The sequence below is a fragment of the Manacus vitellinus genome, unplaced genomic scaffold (genome assembly GCF_001715985.3).
Source record: "Manacus vitellinus isolate BGI_N305 unplaced genomic scaffold, ASM171598v3 scaffold_64_pilon, whole genome shotgun sequence".
Lineage (NCBI taxonomy): Eukaryota > Metazoa > Chordata > Aves > Passeriformes > Pipridae > Manacus > Manacus vitellinus.
The window spans coordinates 2,494,277-2,502,822 of NW_021940718.1; positions in this window are offsets into that span (position 1 = coordinate 2,494,277).

An 8,546-nucleotide genomic window follows, 5' to 3' on the forward strand; every position below is an offset into this window, starting at 1 on the left:
TTCCTCATCCCTGTCCCCACCCCCGTCCCATCCCTGTCTCCATCCCCACTCCTATCTCCATTCCTATCCCTGTTCCCATCCCTATCCTCATTCCCGTCCCCATCCTCTGCCTATCCCCATCCCTCTCCTCATTCCCATTCCTGCTCCCATCCCCATCCCCATGCCCCTACCTGTTCCCAACCCCATCCCTATCCCATCCCTGCTGACCATCCTGCCCCTCACCCTGCACTGGAGACCCTCACCCTCACCAAGCCCTGACTCTTGGTCCCCCACCCCTGTGGATGCACCCGTGTCCCCTCCCAAGGCCGTGCCCCACTGGGACCTGCTGGCCCCGGGGCAGGAGTGCCCTGTGGCACAGGGATCCCAGGCCATGCCCAAATGGGTACTGGGCCCGGGGGGTGCCCACTGTAGGCACAGGACTTTGCTGGGGGGCTCTGGCCTGGCATCAGTGCAGGGCTCCTGGGGGATGCCCCACGGGATTCTGCCAGCCCTGGGGACGGGGCACACTTGGGATCAGCTCCTCTGTATACCTGAGGGGAGCAGAATGTTCACTCCTCTAAATGTTCCTGGTCTCCAAGAGTGACAAGGATGAATATCTCCATCCCCCACCACTCAACCCCACCCCAAGCTTCAATCATCCTCCTGTGAAAAACATGCATCTTATTTCATTGCCCGTGTCTCCGACCCTGGTTTCCAGCTCTTCCTTCTTGTCCTGCCTTTTCCCACTGGCTTAAAATGATTTTCAAGGCTCTGCTTTCTCTCTCCATGAAGGAATTCACACACCATGATGGAGCTGCTCTCGACTCTGTTTGGATGGAGCAGATGGAGCCTTCTGCTCCCTCCCCATGGGGCGCTTCCTCTGCAGCCCCAGCTCTCAGTCCCTGCTCTGCTCTGCACAGTCTCGAGCTTGGACCTGCCTTCCCTCCCGCAGCAGCTTTTGGGGCCAAATTCCCGCTTTCCACCACTCCCTGGGTCTGGCTGACATGACTGCCCTGGACTCCTTCACTCAGCCCCACCGAGCCCACAGCGGTTCCATCTCCATCCCACCACTGCTGCTCAGAGCCCTGGGGCTCAGGCATGGCCCCAGAAAAAGCCTTTTCCTCATTTCCAAAAATGCCTGGCAGGAAGATTTACCCTTCCTGTAGTCCCCCTGTCACCTGGGGATGCAGGCAAGGTGGTGGGACAGGAGCTTCCGAAGGGTAGTGGCCACTGGGTGCAGCTTCCCGACCCCACACAGCTCTTCCCTGAGGAATTTTTGCCAGGAGTCTCATTTGAGATCTGCCATTCTACTGATCTGCGGCTCTGCAGAGCTGATTTCTCAGCCCAGCCTCTCCCATAGCACTCGGCCTTTCCAAAGCAATGACATGCTCATCCAGCACTTCCATCAGCCAAACTTACATCAACCACGTCCAAGCAGGCAACTAATATTCAGGGTTTCCCATCTTTTTTTTCCTTTGTGGGGATAACCTCCCTGTTGTTGGGAGCAAAGCACCCCTGTAGTGCAGGTGTGTTTATGGACAAAGGTGTGGGAGCCTTCTGTGGGAATAAACACTTGCAGTTGCCAAGGTCCTTGTTCTCCAGAGCCATCTCCAAGCATTTCCCAGGCTGCTGTCGGCCAAAGGGTGAGTGAGAGGCCTCGGGGCAAGCGCCCAGCAGCAACAGCTCAGGGTGGAGTCATGGAGGTAGGAGCTGGATAAGGAGGAATTGGGGAAATTTCAGAGTTTGGAGAGCCCCAGGCCCCTCCACCAGCCACTGCTTTTGCGTTTACTTCATGGTCAGAAGGAATTTTTCAAATGAGGAAAGAGGGGAAAAAAACGGATAGGAAACATTGCACAGGAAAAAGAAACAATAAAAAAAATGTGAATTGCTTCTTCCAAATCTTTGTGGGTTTAGGGGTCCCTCTGTGCTCCCTCTGCCACTGTTGCTGGAGAGGATCTGGGAACATACAGTGGAGTGGTAGTGATGGGGAGGGGGTCTCATTCTTCCCCCCACCGAGGCTTCTCTGTTGGGCCTGGGGTCCCTGTGAGGCACTGTGGGGTGCCCCTGGCTGGCCTGTGCCCCCTCCCAGGTCATGGCCACCCCCAAGGACAGATCTGCCACCATGCCCACCACCCCCGAGTGCTGTAGGGGCAGCCAAAGCTCTGGCTAAAACTTCCCAGAGTCTGGGAGTCTGGGAAAAATGAAAACTCTCCTTTTCAGCTTGTACTGCTGGTTTATGGCATCCCAGGAGGGATAGAGCTGGCAGGAGCCATACCCACAGAGCCCAGGGCTGGAGCACTCTGGACAGGGAAACACCAACCCCCCAAGTCACTGGGACAAACAGGGAAGCACAATTTCATGTGCTGGTGTGGGTCAACGACGTCATGCCAAATGAATCCTGAGTGAGCTCTGCTCCCTGCCCGCCCTTACCCAACCCTGGAGCTTGTCCTGGGAAACAGCGGGGTTGTGCCGCCGGGGGCCGCAGAGGACGTGTTCCCACTGGTTGTTTCTGCAGTGGCAGTGTTTGTGCTGAGGCAGGAGACAGGGAGGGTGAGAAGCCAAAGCCTTTTGAGAAGGCACATGACTTATGTGTTTTCCTTTGGCCGTGTGTTTTCCTGTGGGGAATTCTCAAATTTGCCCTGAGAAATGTGAATTTTTAAGGTACACTAATGCAAAGCCCTTGGAGGCCTTGAGCTGCCTCGGGCTGGGAATGACCACAGGCCAACAGGAAGGTGCTCTCCACAGAGCCAGGTGCTCTTGAGTTCAAATGGAGCTAAAAACAACAGGGTCTGAGCATTTCTCTGTGCCCTTCTCTGCCCTCCATGGAAAAGGGCTACAGCCGAAATCCCTGTGGGGTCCCAACTACCCAGTTTGGTTTGGGGCTGGGGAAAGGTTGAGGTTTGGTCCTGGGGCATGAGGGACCCTTTCCTCTGCACAGGTCCCCAGGAAGGACCCCACAAGGCCCCTGCCCCAGCTTGGTGGCCTTAGGACCCGGAGCAGCTCAGGAAGCAGCAGGGCTCGATGGCCCTTGGGGATGTTTCTGGGTCTCTGTGTGCTCTATGGGGGGCCAGCCCCTGGGCAGGGAACAGTAGACTCCAGAGAAAGTTATTTTCTGTGGAGGTCTCTCTTCAGGACAAGGGACATTCCCGTTCCCATTCCTCAATCCCTATCCTTATCCCTATCACTACACCCATCTCCATCCCATCCCCTCTTCCGTGCAATCCCACCAGCTCAGCCACTCAGGAAACGCAGCACACACCACATGTGGCTCCTCCAAACAGCCCCCACATGCCTGGAAGTACATCCCCATCTCGATCCCTGTCCCCATCCCCATCCCTGTCCCTGTCCCCATCCCTGTCCCACTGTCTCATGCACATCAGGCTGTGAGCAGGTGGGCTGTGGTGGGTGTCTTTGTTCCCTGCCTTTTTTCTCTACCCCACTCCTTCCCAGGCTGACCTGGCAGGTCACTGTGTGAAAGTTCAGCCTGGTCTGAACTCGCACGAATTCCTGCAGCTGCTCCGCCCGGGGCTTATGTCACCAGGAGGGATGGGAGCAAAGCAGATTTACAGGAAGGTTGATCACAGTGTTGCTTTGTTGTTGGAAATGGCAAACGTCAGGGAGACTCCAGTGAGAGGGAACAGGGCATGTGTGAACTACGCTGTCACCACTTCAGGGATAAATTTAGGTTCTCCAGGGGAACAGTTACTCTGATTCACTGGAGGTCGGGAAACATCCAACAGGGATTTCCTCCCGGCCCCCGTCTGGGCGCAGCAGCACGTCTCACCCAGACAGGCACTGGCAGCATTCCCGGGTGGAGCGGGCACTCCATCCGCCCCAGTCTCTGCTCACACCTGGTCCTGGCAAGGACTCATCCATCACACATGCTCTCCTGGCCCTGCAGCCAAACAGCCTGCTAAACCCCCCACCCCTGAGGTCGCCATTCCTTCTTTTCCCAAGCACAAGCTCCACTGGCTCAAACTCTGTCACTCCCCGCTCTGGAGAGGGGCCGTGTGGCTCCTGCCCCGGGGTCACATGGCAGCACAGCTCCTGCAGCCTGCCCAGCCTGGTTGTACCCTGACCAAGGGGACTGGTGACAGTGAGGTGGCTGCTGGAGCACAGCCTCGTCCTTCCCCAGGGCTGGGGACACCACCCCACCCCTGCCAGAGAGCGCCCAAAACTTCTGCTTCTTGAGCAGAGATGGACTTCCAAGCAGAGTCAGTCAGAAAGATGGAAAATTGGCCACAGCCCTCTAACCCAGCAAGGACCAGCTGCATCAGGAGCTCAGCTGTGCCATCAGCTCCATTTCCATCCTCTTTCCTCCGGCTTTCTCTGCCAGCACGAGGCAGCCCTGGGTAAACCACCAGCAGCCCGAGTGAGGGGACAAGACATCAATATCCGGGTTGCAGCCACCTTGGGGTCCCTCTCACCCAGGGAGGGTCCCAGGCCCCATCAGCCTGGAGCAGGAGGCCCATTTTCACACTTGAAGAGCCGACATAAAAGGCCAGTGATGTTCTCGGTCCAAGCATTCTCCTCATTTTCCTGGCAATGCTGGATGAACATTATGCAAGTCTTCACTCCCCTTTATTCTTCCTGCCATCCCGGGCTCCTCAGGGAGCACCGGGGTTACTGTGCTGAAGGTCACACATGCCAGAAGGCAGGAAACTGGAAGGCTTGGGGTAACGTGGGAGGCTTTGCAACCAGAGAAATCCGACCCTTATTTTTACAGTCATCTCTCGGTTTAACCCACATGCGTTTCGAATTAGGGGCTCTGGCTGGCTGGGCTCCCAGCTCGTGGTGCAAGGAGCTCCAGGTTCCTGGGGATGAGGCTGCCCCTTGGCACACTCAGTCTGCTCACGAGCCTCTGTGGAAAGGGCCAGACCACCAGGGCCAGGGCTGGGCTCTGCTTTCCCTTTCAGGCAACAGTGGCTTCCCTTTTACCAGCAGCCTTTGGCTAGTGACAGACAGTGGCTTTGGAAGAGCCTTTGGTGGGCACAAGGGTGACAGGGCATTTCTCCAGGTGTTTTCTGAACATCCTTTCATTTCGTCTGTAGTTTCTGGAAGGAGATGCCCAGAGCCACTGCAGCAGATACAAGCGAAGTCCACAGAGTTCATCCACAGCCCTGCTGTCACTCCTGGCCACCTGTCTCCTCCCCTGTGATGGGGCAGAGGCAGCTCTGGCACTGCTCAGCCCTGGTCTGCCAGCGGCCGTGACCCCTCTGTCCCGCTGGCACAGCCCCTCACGGGCTGGATCTCCTGATGCAACACAAACAGCTTTTTTGGCTGCGCTGTGTGATAAACCTCCAGGTTACTTCTGCTGCGCAGGAAGGTTTTTAGCCATCCCAGAATGAATATCTATGAGGGCCCTTGGGGATGTGCCCTCCTTACCCCACTGTGCTGGGTGAGTGCTGGGTACGAGCTGCGTGGGCTCCTGAGCTTTTTCACACTCTGTGTCCATTTCCCACTTTGCTCAGGAGGTTGTTTCCCCCGGTTCCCTTCTGCTCTGGTGCTGGGCAGGTCCCCCTCCCACAGGACACTTCTGCAGTGAGGGATAGTGTGAGCTGCTGGAGCCAGGCTGGCAGCACACGGCTGCCCAGGGCGGGGGTGACACTGTTGGGTTCAGCTGTGCTGCACCCGCAGCCAGGAGCAGCCACGGTCACAAGGACCCTGTTAGGTCCCTGCCCATCCCCGTGGGGCCCCAGCTGGTTTTCCCCCCAGGAAGAGACCTGCAGGAAAGGGTAGCAGACCTTTAGATGGGGTAAATGCCAGGGGACACACTCCTCACACAGCAGAGAAGGGAGAAGCACCAGACCTTGAGGCACAGTCCTGAAAACCCCAGCCGGGGATCAAACCTCTTCCCAGACCTCTCCCTGCTCGGTTCAACGCGACTCCCGGGCTGCCGTCCTGGCTCCGGTGGCTGAAGGGAGAGCTCGGGGAGAGTCACGGCCGCGCCTGCAGGGACCAGACGAGGCAGCAGTGACGTCTCTCCACCCACCTGACCCGCTGCATCCAGACTGGGAACTCAGCTACGTAACGGGGTGTCCAGGAATACCGGCCTCGGGACGCGTCGGGGGAGTCGGGATGTTTCCTGCTGCTGTAGAAAGTCACGTCGAGGATGTAAAGGGAAGGGGTGGCTCAGGCTCTGCAGAAGGGGGGCCAAAACCAAGTGATGAAATCAAGGCTTTGTCTGTCGTGTGCGTTTTCCAATGGGAAATATATCTTGTTCTTTAGTCAAGATTTTTCTGGATTTTCATTCTTGGGTCCTGGATTTTTTGAGGTTTTTACACCCCATTTCACAAGACACGTGGGCCCCAGGAGCTGAAAAAACCCCACTGCTTTCCGTTCACTTCTGTGAAAACCTGAAAAGAAACAGAGGAAAATGCCCCAAAGTACCAAGAGCTCCAGCAGCCCCTTTCCCAGCCCCCCTCACTGACAAACAGCAGCAGTGGCTGGGAGGGCTTCGGGGGCCTCCAGATCCCCTGGGAGAGAGGAGCTGGCCCCATTTCCAGCTGTGGCTCTTTCCACGCTGTGACAGGGACCTCAGCTGCTTCTTGGTTTTCCTAAATTGAGCATTTTGCTGCCTGTGTGGTGGATCTGAGCTCTCCCCAGAACAGCAGAACTGTCCCTGCTGGGGGGCTTGGCTTCCCAAGTGGGGGCTGCCCAGCACCCACAGGTACCTCCCCTGGAGCATCCCACACCCAGCTTTCCTCAGGCTCAGGTCAGAGAGGAGCACGTGCCCTGCAGTGCCTGCAGTGGTTCTGCTGGGGCAGGGCCAGGACAGAGCAGCCTCTGTTTAGTTCGAATTTCTTAGAAAAACAAACGCTGTGGGTTTTTTACCTGGCAGACGGGTGTTTCCGTTCCTGGGAATTCTGCTCACACACGGCAACAAAGAGCTGACACAGGTCCAAGTCTGTGCCTGAGCTTTGAGCTCGGATGCTGTTGTTGGACCAGCTCACCCACCTCGAGCTGAGCACATGCCCTTGGAGCTGCCCGGGTTTGGCATCTGTTGATCCCCCACGCAAGGAAAATCGGATACCTAGAGAGAAAGTCTTGATGCCAAAAACCCGCCTGCTCAGAGGGCCTGGAAATTGCTTCCCTGTTGCAAAGCACAGAGAAAAGATAAATTCTGAGCACAGTCCAAGAAAATCCTCCCACCCCGAGAAAGGAATTCAAAATGGGGAGTTTCCTGTCGATCAAAGTCATTGAGGATGCCCCGGTTGCCAACTGGCAATGATCCCCTGAGACCATGGAGCACCACAGCTCCTCCATTCCAGATGAAAAGTAGGATTTTTGTTGGCAAGTGTCACTTTAAATGGTGGTTTTATGGTTCACTCCTGCTAAATTTCTGAACCCAACCAGATCAGTGCTTTTGACTGAGCAGGGTCTTCTTTGGGAGAAACTCTCCAGGGAGAGGAAGGTCGGGGTGAAGAGGGGAGTAGTAGCTGCTCCCAGCCTTCCCAGTGCCTGTGCCCACAAGCTGGGAATGGTCCTGGGCAATTTGCCAGCCCCCAGATGACTTTCCATGTGTTACAGTTTTGGGAGGATTTTTGCTGCGAGAATGAACGGCAGGAGGCACAAATGGAGAGGGTGGGGGGAACCTTGAGGGTGGGGGGAACCTTACTATGTTCCTCAGTGGGAAGCTCTGCTCTCATCAGGATTTTCCCTCCACCAACCAGAGAAAGCCCACTGGCAGTTTCTGGGCATGTTCCTCCTCCTGATGTGTGGCTCCCCAGGAACACCCTGTCATCAGCCTGTGCCGAAAATCTGAATATCATCAGGAGCTCAGTATGGCAGCAGGGCCCAGGGCTGCCTCCAGCACCACTGTGTCGGGGCAGCTTATGGGTTGTGCCACCAGCTGCAGTGTCACCATCACCAGGCTCAGCCCTCGAGGCAGTTCCCCCATCTCTGTTGGTCTCAGGGAGTCCCAGTCACACCTCTCTCCCAAATCCTTCCAATACCCTGGGCTGGTGCAAGGGATGGAGCTGTGCCTGGATCTGCAGCTCCTTTATCCTTGGACTTCAGGACATGGAGCAAAAATAGAAAGGGAAGAGTGACCTTTGCCATTTGAATAACTGTCTGCTGTGTCAGCACAGCATGTTTGGGGATTTTGCACAAGGTTCCAGCGGCTCTGAGCCAGGACCAGACAATTTTCATTCTCTCTGCTGGCAGCCATGAACTGCAGCGGGAATGTGGCCTCCTAATCCCTGCTCAGGGAGACACTCAGGAGAGAAGATGCCTTCCAGGGAGTGTGAGTGCTGACTCCAGGCTTCCCCCTGTGTCTCCATGCCAGAAACTTTCCCCTGACTGGTTGTCCAGCCGTGGAATGGGAAGGTGGAGGCTGCAGCAGAGGGATGGGATAGTATGGGATGGAAGGGATGGAAGGATTATGCTTCAGGGGACAGGATGGGAAGGGGAAGGCTACAGGGATGGGATGGGATGGGATGGGATGGGATGGGATGGAACAGCGGGAACTGGGGTTTGGGGGTAAAACCAGTCTAAGATGTGATGGAACCTGAGATTTGGGGGTAAAACCAGTCTGGGCTGGGATGGAACCAGAGGAACTGGTTATT